The sequence below is a fragment of the Molothrus aeneus genome, chromosome 1, assembly GCF_037042795.1.
Source record: "Molothrus aeneus isolate 106 chromosome 1, BPBGC_Maene_1.0, whole genome shotgun sequence".
Taxonomy (NCBI): domain Eukaryota; kingdom Metazoa; phylum Chordata; class Aves; order Passeriformes; family Icteridae; genus Molothrus; species Molothrus aeneus.
In genome coordinates, this window is record NC_089646.1 from 40,412,844 (window position 1) to 40,426,366 (window position 13,523).

General features: G+C 38.3%; 1 protein-coding gene across 1 annotated transcript in view; it reads left to right on the forward strand.

Annotated features, from left to right (window-relative positions):
- Nucleotides 1-13,523, forward strand: part of CMC1 (C-X9-C motif containing 1) — a 43,617-nt gene that overhangs the window by 24,073 nt on the left and 6,021 nt on the right. The gene's annotated exons all lie outside the window — the stretch shown is intronic.

Genomic DNA, 13,523 nt, shown 5'->3' on the forward strand with positions numbered 1-13,523 from the left:
ATAACAACATTTCAGGGATGTTTAAATAGTCCTTTTTGAAGCACAAAATCAAAAATATATTGTTACATTTGCATGCCAGGCTTGAGACAGATCTTGCTTTGTTTCCTGGTGACAGAAATGTCCCATGCTCTTTGCTGTAATGGGATGCTTGTGAAGTTGGTGAAAATAAAGCACTGCAGAGTTGTGGTTTGAGATGTGATCTCACCTATGGCTGTAGACTGTCAGACTTTTTAAAAGTTATTTTAGGGAGACACAGCTAATGTTTGCAAAAAAACCTTCTGAATGCTATGGTTTAATATGTGGGAAATGTACAGAAAATGTATAATGTGGAAAGACATAGAGAGTTGAAAGTAGGACTTCTTGATGCCATCTAGACTGGTCTAACTATGCTTCAAAAGCATGAACTTCATTTCTGTGAAATGCTTATCAAACCTGATGCCCTTGGAGGGCACATTTATCAAGCATGAAAGGGTTGCAGGTCTGCAAAGGACTTTGGGAAGACATTTTGGGCCATCATCTTCTCTTGGGGCCATACCTAGTATGCCTGTGTTTGTCCTGTAATCTGGTTAATGTTTAAGCTACTATGGCCTGTTTCAGTGCCTAGTTCTATTTTACCATTCAAAAATGCTTTTTGCTTTCTAAGTTTTTTTTTTTTGGGTTTTTTTTTTTTAATTTAATGCCCAAACTGATTTTTCTTTGTGTATCAAGCAATTTGGGTTCTCATATATTGGACAGGTTCCTGGCAGTGATCTGAATAAAAGCAGGACTTCAAATGGAAGAAAGAGGATGATCTGACTTATGTTAACCAGCTAAAAGGGAAAAAGAAAAATAAAATACTTACTCAGTAACCATCCTGGAAAACTATTTCTGTCAGAGTCCCCGAAATGGCTTAGGGAAGGTGTTGAACCCTGAGATTCCAGACTTGTTTTCAGGAGCATGAAGTACTTTAACAAAGACACCAAAAATCTTTAATGCTATGATGTTAAAAATGACATTTAAATTCAGAGGGAGAACTTGTGCTTTCAGCTTGAAGAAAATTATATCCAGTGAACAAGAGTGACCACAGTCTGCAACTTCAAACTTTGTTGCTCATTACTTTTTTTCCTGCCTTTGGGGTGATAATTTTCTACAGTGACTCTGACAGCCCAGTCAAAATGATTCATGAGGCCAATGGTGAAAAGAACTTTTTATTTTTCTCTGGTGTAAATAATATTTGTCATTTCTGATCTGTCCTGATTTCCTCCTTGTGCTTCTTTGCATGTCTTTTCTGAGTGGTTTGGGGGTTTTTTACATTAAATGTAGGCTTCAGCATGTATCTAGTTAATGAACCGAAATTTACCTTTGCTTTCCATAGAATATGGAAAAGAGGAATACAAAAGAATGGTATAGTGTTTGGGGTTATATAACTTAAGATTTAATTAGTAATTAACTAATCTTTAATGGGGCACCAGAAGAGCTCACAGCTTCTCTGGCATCTTCAATGACTTACATCAAAAATCTTATATTTAATATATTTTATATTAGCTATGTGTAACAATGCTTCATGAGAGTTGAGTAGTAGTATTAATGATTCTTCAGCTTTTTCCTTGTAATAGAGGTGTCCCTGTACTTTTGAAAACTTAAGGAAATTAAAAAGCACATTCATGTATGTATGTGTGATGATTTTTTATATTTTATTTTATACATTCCAAACAGCTTGAGGAGGTTTTGAGTTCTTTGTGGAGAGTGAGAATGGTGTGGAAAAGATGCTTTTGCTTCAGCAAGACTGGTGTATATTCATTTTGATATGCTCCATCTGTTGAGTAACTATAAAACTTTAGCATTTTTAAACCAAAATACTGTTGAGGGAGTCTGTCCTCTTCACTCTGCTTTCAAATTTATGCAAATACTACTTACTGACTGTGCACAAACCATTTAGCAGCATTCATTGTTGGGCAGAGAATACCTAGTAAATTACAACCCCAAAAAATAGTACTTGCACTTCTGTAGAAGGAAGATTTTTAACAGAATTGTGGACTTTTGCTTTGGCTATCTTCTCCCACCTGATGAACAGTTCTGGTCTCATGATTTTCTTTTCTGCAGTGGTTTCAGTGCAGTGCTGTTTGTTCCAGACCTGATGTTACAGATCTCTGTGGCCCTAATGTTTGAGTTGCAATGACTTGACTTGCCTGAAAGTAGTTCAGCCACTCTAATAAAGAGGAGAAATAATAGCCTCTGGGAAATGTGTTAAAAGTACTTAAAGGTAACAATGTTTGGGTTGTGGTATCAGGTTCAGCCAGATCCGTTTGACATAAGCAGTAAATTGTAACAGTGACTGTAATTCTTTTGTGTGAAGCAGGTAGAATCTCCTTGTTTCTAATGTATTGTAATCACCATCTTCAGTTTGATTGTAAGGTTGATACACTGATGTCCGGGTTCTACTGTGTTATAAAGAGATCTGGTACTTACAATCTTTTGTGTGTCCAGACCTGAATTGATTGTACAATAACATTTTACTTGGGCATTTTTGTACTAATAGTTGTCAAGTCCTCAGGTCTCTAAGCCTTGGCTGAACTTGTGACAAAAAAGTCAGAATGAATACCTAAAGCTTGTTGTATTTCAGGCAATCAGAGGGGATGAATCTGAGTAAGAAACAGTCTAGCCTCCCTCTTCTCCCTTCTGCAGTCCTTCAAAGCTCAAGGGGAATAGAAGTTACTTCACTCAGTTCGGCAGTGTTCTGAGAGGAGTCTCTTATAAGTGGAACACCCTTGGAGATTTATGTCAGCTCCTCAAACTCCTCCTTTGATTTTTGTTTGTCATGTAGGATGGAAGACATCTCATCCCAGTTGTAGTCCTCTCTATCTGTTCCCCCTCCCCTTACCCCTTCCTTGTCAAGGCTCAAGGCAACAAGGACAGGAAGGTACTTTCAGAATCAGCTTTGGGTGGGACATGGAAATTTTGGGTGGCTAAAATGAGATAAAATGTATTCTGCTGGTAGTCATTCTTAGTCTCTGTTCAGCATATGGGACATTGCATAGTTACGCATAAAGCAAGGATGGCAGTGCTATCAGTTTTTGTTTGGGTATTTGATCTTCTGCAAAAGCCTTGTAGAAACTCTTGGACTTTGCAAGCATTTCCTAAGGATTTCTTTGAGCTGTTTTTTTCCTGTCTGTCTCTGGTTGCTTCCATATCTTGGGAATCCCATTGGTTTGTTAGTGCCTTCTCTAACATTAAGCACTAATGTGTCTGCAGGTTCCGTGCAGCTGTGGACTGGCAGGATAGTAAGTGTCTTTCAGCTCCCAACAAGATCTGATCAGAGTAGGAGAAAGGCAGTTGCTGCCTGCTGGTTCATGGCAAACAAGGCTCAGCTGGACACTGGTTACCAATTTAAAATTTGGGAAGAGCACTTGTAATTGAATATAGGCTTTTTACTTTTGTGGCTCCAATTACTTTCCTTTTTGTTTTTTTTGCTTTCACCACTGGCAGCAGTCCTAGACTTTAGCTAAAGACCAAAATCTAAATGAAGCCATTTTTCATAACTAATTTGATATCTTGTTTCCTACTTCATCACTTTTTTTTTTTGGTTGCCAAATATATAAGGCTGAAATCTTGGTATGTAGGGGGAAACATGCAAATAATCTCAACAGTGTAAACTTCGATTTATAAATTTGAGACTTGCAAGCAGACTGCTGTACAAGAAAACAGATGCCATGCAATAAATTAATACTAAGCTGAATAATAAACAAGACGTATTGTTAAAGGTCTTTAATGCAAAGAAAGTGATTTCAGACTTTCATATGCTTGTTTTCTGTCTTTGTTTAAATGAAGCCTTTGCATGTGTTTTCTTTATTGTTCTCTTTTGCGCACATTTGAGCTTTGTTGGGTTGAGGACTCGGTCTCTGGTTGGGCAGTGGTGATTAACTTACACTAAATAGGCAGCAATAATGTGATTTGAGAATGAAAAGGATTCATTTCTTTTAAACGAGGGGAAAAAAAACAAGGTTGAAGGAAATAGTTTACATAATCTGTAAACTAGTTAAGGAGCTGAATATTTATGCAGGTTGAAATTGAAGCTTAGTTGCCCTCTAGGGGTTTTACATTAATACAGCATATGCTAGCTTTTGGGTGTTTTTTTCTTCTTTCAGAATAAAGGTGAGACAAGTCTTTGGAAAAAACTTACATGCTGACAAATCTGTGGTGATAGAAGCATGTGTACATCTGCATTCAGTGAGCAAAACTCATTTAGTTCAAAACCCAGAAAATGGAGGAAAGGTTTTTAGCCACATTAGGTTCTTTTTAATCTCATTGCACCAGTGGAGAATGCACTCACAGTCAGCCAGTCATAGCACTGAAGTCCCAACCAGGAAAGGTCCTTACTTTCAGTCCTAAATAAACAGAAGACAAAAAGTCACGGGGGTTGTAGTGGCAGCACCAGGACCCTCAGTCAGTTTCTGCTCATGTCCCAGCTGCTGAATGCTGCTTCAGATTCTTGTGTCCTCAGCTGCTACTGAGTAATGCACAGGGGTCTTCTGTCACTTCTGGTCTTACAGCAGGTTGAGCCCTGGATATTGGTCTGTGATTGAATGTGTTAGGAATAAACTTAGTCAGTTCTTGATTGCTTGGATAGGCATGTGATATTTCATTGGAAGTATCCTCATGCCATAGGAAGAAGTGACAAATGGCTTCTAAACTGGAGCTACATATACATATCCCCTTGTCTTAACTTTGAGTATCTCCTTTGCCAATGATTTTGTAGCAGATGCACTGTTAACATACTTATTTTAACAATTGCTAAATTCATAAGAGAGTTTGGTTGTTTCTCCTAAAATGGAAACTGCATCTATGTGATTGTTTTTGCTGTTTCTTTCATAACACTGTTTATGCTGTATTTGTAAGTTGATGCTCTAAGACGTTTTTGCATCAGAAACAAGATAATTGGAGCAGGCAGAATAGATGCACCTTAACAACTCCCTCCCGCCAAACTTGAATTCCTCTGCATACAGCTTGAGGAGCACAGTGTAATCAACTTTCAGAAGGTAGAGCTGTGTCCCCGAGGCTTCAGTGTACCAAACTACACCTGGATTTGTGCTAGTAAAGTCAATGTTTTTACACAGATTTTCATTCCATTTGCCTATTGAGCTTTACACTGCAAAACAATTTCTCTCTTTTGAGGCGTTTTCATACCTAGCTTCTGGTGCATTTTGTTTTGCTTTGTAGATTTATCAAAGACTTGTTTGTAAATTCCCTGTCTACCAGTATTTTATTTTATTGTCTTCAAAATTACAACTTTTATTCTGAAGAAATGTGCCTGGTTATTGCAGTCCTTTATTTAAAACATTTTACAGAAGATGAAAGATAAATGTTACACAGTTACTACCAAATTTCCAGATATTGCTGAGTTTTGATAGTGTGCTTTCCTGCCTCATGGTTTAAAGTAATTTCTTCAAAATCATGAAATGAGTAGGGTAGTCTGAAATTCTAAGTGCCTCCATAGTCAATGATGCAATTTTATTTGCAAAAGTAAGTTTACATACTTTATCACACAGTGGCCATAATTGCAGGGGTTGAGTTACTCTTCACTGCTCACTTCTGAATATGGACATAACAGAATTTTTTTTTTCCTGGGAAATTTGCACTTTGGTTTTGTCATCCTTACTAGCCCTGGGTAGTACCTCAATTAGCAGGAATTCTTCCATGGTGAAGAATTCCTGCCTCCACACAAGCCAATGGAAAAACTTGGGAAAAAAAAGACACTTACTGGAAAGTAGGGTAAGTACATGATAACTGTTTTGGAGATGTTAGAACAGTAGTTGGGGATGAACTGTGACCTGCGAGGGAAAGTAACTTCCTCTTTTAATAACTGTATAAATATTTTATATTCCATATATTGGGCGCATTCTATAGACTCAAAAGACCTGAGATTTTGACCATATTCTGTGTGCCCCATCTCACCCTCCAGCTGGAGCCCTGGAACCAGTTTCAGGTTTTTTTTAGAAGATATTTTGTTTCATTCAGGGGAGTGAGAACTACTATTACTGCTACCACCAACCTTCAGTATTGGACCTCTGAGTTCAATAGGTAGTTTTGGAAGTCCATTAAACTGAACAGGGGCAGGGGGAAAGGAAGAGTCCCTGGCACGGCACGGTGTAACTGAGAGCTGGTGTCATGGTGGAATAGCTGAGCAAATGCCTCCTCAGGAGTGATATAAATGCCCTGCTCTACCCCCACCGTGTGGCAGAAGGACATTACTGTTACTTCTTCCACTCCGTGAGGCTCTGCTTTTGAGAAATAGATCTCTTTTGCCTTTAGAGTTCAGCTGAAGAGTCAGTCGCTGTGGGACGGAGGGAGGGGTGTTGTTTCTTTAAATCATCTGTTATTCGAACTTCTCAGCTGTCCCTGAGTGGCTCGGCAGCTCCCGAAGGAGGCGGGAGGACAGGCAGAGGCGAGGCTGCTCTGCACAGCTCAAGCTGGATGCACTTGTTTATATAAAAGCAGGCAGTGACAGACAGTAGCCATGGGGGAACTTGCATTTGTTCCAGTTCTGCCTCTTCCAGCGCCTGGTATGGTAACGCTTGATGTCAGGGATACTTACTGCAGGGTGGCAGGAAAATTAGATCAAGGCAGTTGTTTAAAACCAGTGCAGTTTAACCAGGTGGCTGTGCTTGCTGGGCTTGCTTTACCTGAAGCCTTTTAGAGAAGGTGATGCTTGTATTTGACAGGAACATTCCTCAAGCAGGTTTCTTTAGTGAACAAATCATGATTTACACAAATAAAATGCTTCACAGCAATGTGCTTACTTTGCTTAAAAGGGTCAATTTTTGTAATTTCACTAGGAAGAAAAGGAGGTCTGTTTCTCTGGAAAAATCTGCCTGCATAGCCCAGCAAATTGTCATCTTTGAGCACTTAAATTTGCCTTAACTCACAAAGTAGTTGCTGTAAAGCTTTATACATAATAGTTATGCCCTTGCTCTTTCTCCTGTGTCTTCTGAGGACATAACTCTCCTGTGTACTGCTGTGCTCTGCCTGTCGTGCTTAGTCAGAAGCAGGAGGACTTGTCTTGTAGCTCTTATAGAGCTGGGTTGCTGGAATTTACTTAAAAATATGACAGGACTAGATTCCTGTGTGTTTGGGGCAAAATGTGTGCACACACATATGTAGGTAGGTGTGTATACTCATGCATACAGAAAATGCTGACAACTCTGTACATCCAGGAACGAGGATCAGATCAGGTCTATGGCACCAAAACTAACAAGTAGACATTTCTCTTTATCATCTTTGCCAAAGCTCCTTTTGCTGTTACAGTCAAGTTCTGTTGAAATTCTAGTGACTAAACATATATTGCTAATAAATTCTGTCTTTCACAGTATTTCATCATTTAGCAGTAGTCAGGAAAGCACTGCCTGACATTTTAAGGTATATGTTCTTTTCTGACTCTGTGACTCTTAGGGAAACACTTTTCCTAGTCAAGTTTCATGTGTGCATTCAGTATTTATATGAAACTGAAAACCAACTTTAGTCTTTCCAGCTCTTGTCCCCAAGAAGACATTTTGGTCAGATCTCATATGTGCAGGACATAGAATGGGCAGAGCTGCCCTGCCCTTGTCCTAATGGCAGAACTAAATGCTCCTTAAAGTATCCTGAGATTGCATGTATATGTTATTTTCAGAACTCTTTTTTTTTTTTAACACTTAATTACTTTAATCTGGCATATTTTTGTTAATACTTTTAAGTATTTGTCTGGGTTTTGTTAGTTGAACTGATTATGTTGGCTTGAATTGCTGTGTTTGGCTGTGTTCCTTGGCTTGTTTTATGTGTTTTTCTTAAACAAAACAATTATTCTCTTTCTTAAACTTTGCTTTTCAGTTCCATTCTCTGTTTCTTGGTGCTTATTATAAAATTGGAAAGATCCAACGACCCACTGTGGATAAGTGTGGGTTATTTGGGACACACAGAAGGGCTTCTCTGCTGTTGCTTGAGGTTTCTGGTTATGCCTCTTAGAAACATCCACAACTCTCAGTCTGAATGGTAGCAAATTTTGAGCTGCAGGACACATGTAGTGAGTCTGGTGAGAGAGGTTCCCCCAGCACAAGCCTCTGCATCACATGGGAATGGGACTGTATCTTCATGGTTCATGGCTTCTGTGAATGTGCTTGTCATTCCTTGATGGTAGTTTCTTAAGATCCTCTTTTTTTCCCCCACAAATTCTGTCTTTAATGATTGTTGGCTTTGAAAACAAGAGAAACCCTGCTAATATTTCTGTAAGAAAAAGATCAGCAGCTGAGCAATGACTTCTGTTTTGAATTAACTGATGTTGGTGGATCCCTATGTGCCTTACATCAGTTTTCAGAACTGTGGTATTGTGGTTTAAGAAAACCCCACTATATATATATATATATATATATATATATATATATATATATATATATATAAATAATTTTTGAAACAGAATGTTTAAATAGGCCGTTGGCTTCCTATATTGATTTTAAAAGCCCATTGTAAGCAGTTGACCAAACCTAGATCCTTGTAATATCAATGGATGTAGGACATGAAAACTTTGGAGACTCTTGTTCCTAAGTAGGTAGGTGGCATTTACAGAGTGAGTAACTGGATGGACTGAAAAAAATCCCAACCAACTCTCAAGCATTTTTGAACTGTGTAGAGTGCCTTTGCTCCCCACTGCTCTGGCCTGTTTCTGTATCCAGCTGAGAGATACTTTGAGACCAATTAATTTTTGCAGCAGGATTTTGAAAACCTGCTAATGAAAAAAGCACGCATGGTATGAAACAAATAACTACAATTGCAATAGTTGGGAGTTTAGCAGGACTTGAGTGGGCCAGGGCAGAGAGATTTTGAGGGAATCCTGGCTAGCACATACCTTTCTGGTTTCAGGAGGTTTTTCCCCTCTTTCATCCTCTTGGTTTGAATGCTTGTCCATTTAGACTCACCATGGAAGGCACCCTTAGGGTTTTAAAGGGTATGTGAGAACTTTATGGTTCAAGATATAAGCCAGACTTACAGTTGATAGGGGTTAAGAAGAAACTTCACTTGAGAAGATGTTTTTCCATAATGTATCCTTTCTGACACATTTCTTTAAAGCAGCTATTACAGCCTTCTGAGAAAGATGATGTACAGGACAAATAGGCCCTTTGATTCAGTATGTTATTTTCTCATCTCTAAATGTCCTCTAAAGCTCAGTCTTCAGATTTATTTCTAGAATATTGGTAAGATGCTTTCTTTAACCCAAGGCATTGTGTTTAGGCAAGGAGTTTCTAGGTTTTTTTTGAAACATTCTTCCTCTGCGGATCACAGTTGCGCTCTTTGCCTTCCTGATATTCCTCTCCTGTTGTATGTTCACCTCAGTCATGAGGCGAGGGAGGTTTCTGCATTTTATTTCGGAGTGCCAGAGATGCTGTGGTCTGCTGGGCGTTCCTCTGTTTGCACTCTGTACTTTAAGATAAAGCTGAGAGTGCCGTGGTAAAGATTGGCCAGGAAGATGAATATCCCTTCCTTAAAATTCTTGAATTCCTGGGATGCTCTGCTCCCCAGTCCTGTATTGTGTGCTAGTATGTATTGATCATCTCTCCTAGGATAGATTCCTGCAGCTGAAAAAGCTGAAATGGAGCAGATTTTGGGGGGCTGGTGATGAGCAGGAAAATGGAAACTATATGATTTTTATGTTATAGCAAATGAATATTTGCAGAGACAAAGTATTTGATCTGATAACAAAGGTTCACTTGAAAGAATCAAGATTATTTTATGTCAATTTTCTCTTTGCCCTATATAAGATGCATTTAATTATTTCATGCTATCTCCTTCTATTCAAAATTAATCTGCCTTATATATATTGTGGCTCAAATTAGAATAATTCTTTAATCAGCTGTGTTCTGCATGCCATAGAAGGCTAGAATAGGAAAGATACTCCTAGCATACTGACGATGCATGTATTTTATTTGTTGTTGTAATTTAAAAGTAAAATCAGAAATATTGATTTCTACTTGACTGGAGAGATGATTTAGTTTGAATATCAGACTGATCTTAATCAGGTGAGAATTAATTGAGTTGGAGGTATTAGATATTCAGTGATGTTAACTGAACCATGAGCAATCTACAGAGAAGCTTTCTTTTGTACTGTGTTGGAAATATCAAATAGCTCGTACTCTACAATGTAAAACAATCTCTTCATGTTCATGCTACTACTTCCTCTGGCTCATTAAAGGCACCAGTAATCTGTTCTGTGCATACTGAGTCATCTTCAAAGTAACAAGCTAATGAATCATAGTTTAATACAAAATTTAAAAGCATAATAACTACCCTTAAAAATGTTGCTGGTAATGTTTTGGATCATTTAATGTTTTTATACACATTTTGCAAACATAGGTATTAAAATTTTGCCTTTGTTTAGATTTTAAAGGGAGCTGTTTCCTCCTCCTTCTACTATCACCCCCAAATCCCCATTATTATTTGGGCATCTTTCTCCACTCAGTGGTACAGCCCAGGGAATGACCCAAACACCAGACAAAACTTTTCTTTTTTTTTTCTTTTTTTTTGTGTAGAGGGAAAAAACCTACCCCAGAATAAGCCTGGTCTGGATCACGATGCAAGCTGGTTTGTTTTTTTTTTTCTTATTTTAAGAGTGTGATAGCAGTATCATAAGTGTTGAGAAAATATAAATGGTGAGATAACACCTCTGTAGGACTTTCTCTTAAGTAGTAAAATTGTAAAGTCTTTAAATAAACGAGAGCCAGACCTGAGAGGATCAATTTATCTTGATAATGGGGAATATTTCATTTATTTTGTGTACAAGCACATCTGCAAAATAGATGCACAATTATAATTGATAAAACTACAGTTCCAGCATGATATGAAATGTACAACACTTCACAATATGAGGCAATATGAAAGTGCCAAGTATTTTTATAATCTGAATCTGCACAAAGTGAACTTTCAGAAATAGCCTTCACGCTACAAACAGTTCATACATTGAAAACAACGAGGATGATTCCTTGGTGTTATATCAACACAGTTTCCATGCTGCTGCTTGTCTGGAGATTTTTATTTTTATTCTTCTCTTACTTTACTCATGGGAAGACTTTGATGTTTGGAGGAAGCAATAATTAACTAATAATAATTAACTAATTAACGATCTTAATATTTTAAAATATTTTAAGTAAAGAGAAAAAATCCTTTAGAAATCTGCTACAAATACAATCTGATGCTGGTTGTTCCTCTTTATCAAATTGCAAAAAAATCCCAGAACTTTCAGTTTGTTTTTAAGCTTGTGGCAGGACATAACATGTTTTTTTTCATGAAGTCTTTCCTTTATGTTCACATAACTGAAACTTCAGCAGTCCAACACACCTATTCCACTATTTAATTTTGAATGCAACACAGTGAAAAAAACAGCTGAATTCTGTTTGGGTGAGGGATCTGTTGTAGGGTACATAAAGAACACTTTCATCATAAATATGTTGCCTTGTTTTTGTTGTCCACTGTTTGTAGTCCTGCAGACACTGAGATTAACAGTGTTAAATTTAACCTTGTCTGGTTTAATGGTGTGGAAGAAAATCATCATCTTTATTCTGCAGAGCTGTGCCTGTGTCTTATGCCAGATTTGGTTTGTCCCTTTGACTCAAAATCCTACAAGTTTTATATTTTTGTCATAGAGAGCAAATTGTTCTTGAACCTATAAAATGGGCAGGACCCAGGCTTTTTATCTCCTTTTGTTAAATTAGGACTTGTATGTCCCAGGACATCTGTTGGTGGACCCCCACCAACTTTGTTGGAGCTTTCTGTTAATGTATCTGATCTTTTCAGATTAATACTTTAGTGTGTATTGCATATACCTGACTGACTGCTTGAATAGACAGGCAAATAATTTGTCCAATCTTTACTCTGTGATAAGTGAACTGTTAGCCAGCTTCGCTTCAGTTGCCATCTGCTTCTCATATTATCTTGTCATAAAGTCATAAAACAGAGTTGGGGAAAAAGCAATTAGAAATCCTAAAGAAAAACATTCTTCTTAGATACTGTTTTTTTCAGCACAGATTAGTGTGAACTGTAAAGATCTTTGTAAACAAAGTGTTCTTTACTGTGCCAACCTAGCTAATTATCAAAGAAACCTTAATAAAAAGAGTGCTCTGTAACTTAAAGAAGTTTTTAATCAACCATCAAATATACTAAGTCAGGCACTCAAAACTAATTCTTCATGCCTCCAACATAATTTGTATAATTCTGTATCTGAAGGGAATTACAGAAAGACTTGAAATGGGATTTTTATTAAAAAAATGCATGTCTGTCCAGCTTTTTAGATAAATTAAGAAGGCTTTAAAAAGCTCCTTCTTTGCTTTTACATATGTCAGGATCTAATTTCTCCTAGTTCTTTGTGTTGTCCTTTCTCAGGTGGGTAAGATGGGATAGGAAGACCCAGTGAAATCCAGCTCTTGGATCCAGGGCAGTGCCACAGGACCAAACACAGCAGCTTCTCTGAGCTGCTCAGGGCCAGAGACGCTCCCTGCTGAAGAGTCAGTCCTTGGAAGGACTCACTCATCTCTGGCCTCAGCCAAAGAGCCCTCCTGTCTCTCCCTGAAAATGTGGTCTTCCCATCATAGGCAGATCCCTGGCACATGCCAGCATGCCATAGTGAGCAGGTGAGAACTGGCAAAACTGAATTGCTCTGTATTCAGACACGGCTGTTCAGCTTTTGTTCAGTTGACAGCAGACCTGTCTTGGCAAAGATACATTTTGGCCTTATGTACTTGGTTGATTTAGGAAAGGTACTAAATTGCAGGCTTGCTCTTTAGTAGTTAAAATCTCTCTATGAGGCTGTAATGGCCAGAACGTAATGAGACTTAAAATTCTCTAAACTGTGACCAAAACTTATTTTGGATTTGCCTTGCAACAGAAATGCAAAGCTTTCTTCATGAGAGGAGAAGAAGAAGAAATCCAGCCTCAAATCAGTGTTGAGCTGTTCAGTGAAGTCTCTCTGAGCTGTAGCCTTGAGAAGAGATCTTTGCTCCATGTGCATCCCCTTAGACAGAGCCTGTGGCACGGAGAGGAGCCTGTGGGGTGACCTATGTCAGATCTGATGTCATGGACCATGACTGCTGCAGGTGAAAGGGGGTCTGTAGCCAGTTTCCGTGGTAACTGATAGGCACCTGCAGCTTGCTGACGCAGTAGTGGACCTGTCCTTGTCTGTGCACAGAGCATTCAGTGATGGACATATGTAGCTGTCCTAGAAAAGCCTTGGCAAAGGGTTGATTTGATGGAGGGCAAGCCTTTTCCCCCTTTCTTCAAGGCATTTTCACTTCTGTGGTGTTGAGCTCTGTTCCTCAGTTTATTTGCCTTGTATCTGGAAATATTGGGAATAACTTTTATTGTTTGAAAAAATACTTTCCTTTGTGTTACAGTTTGCTAGGAATTTACAGACTTGCTCAAATTTACCTCTTGTTTTGCTGCTGCTTGAGGTTTTGTTTTGGTAGCTTGCTGCTTCCAGGAAGAAAGAAAATGTATCAGCCCATGGGCTTCTGAAGTCATGGAAAGCTTTC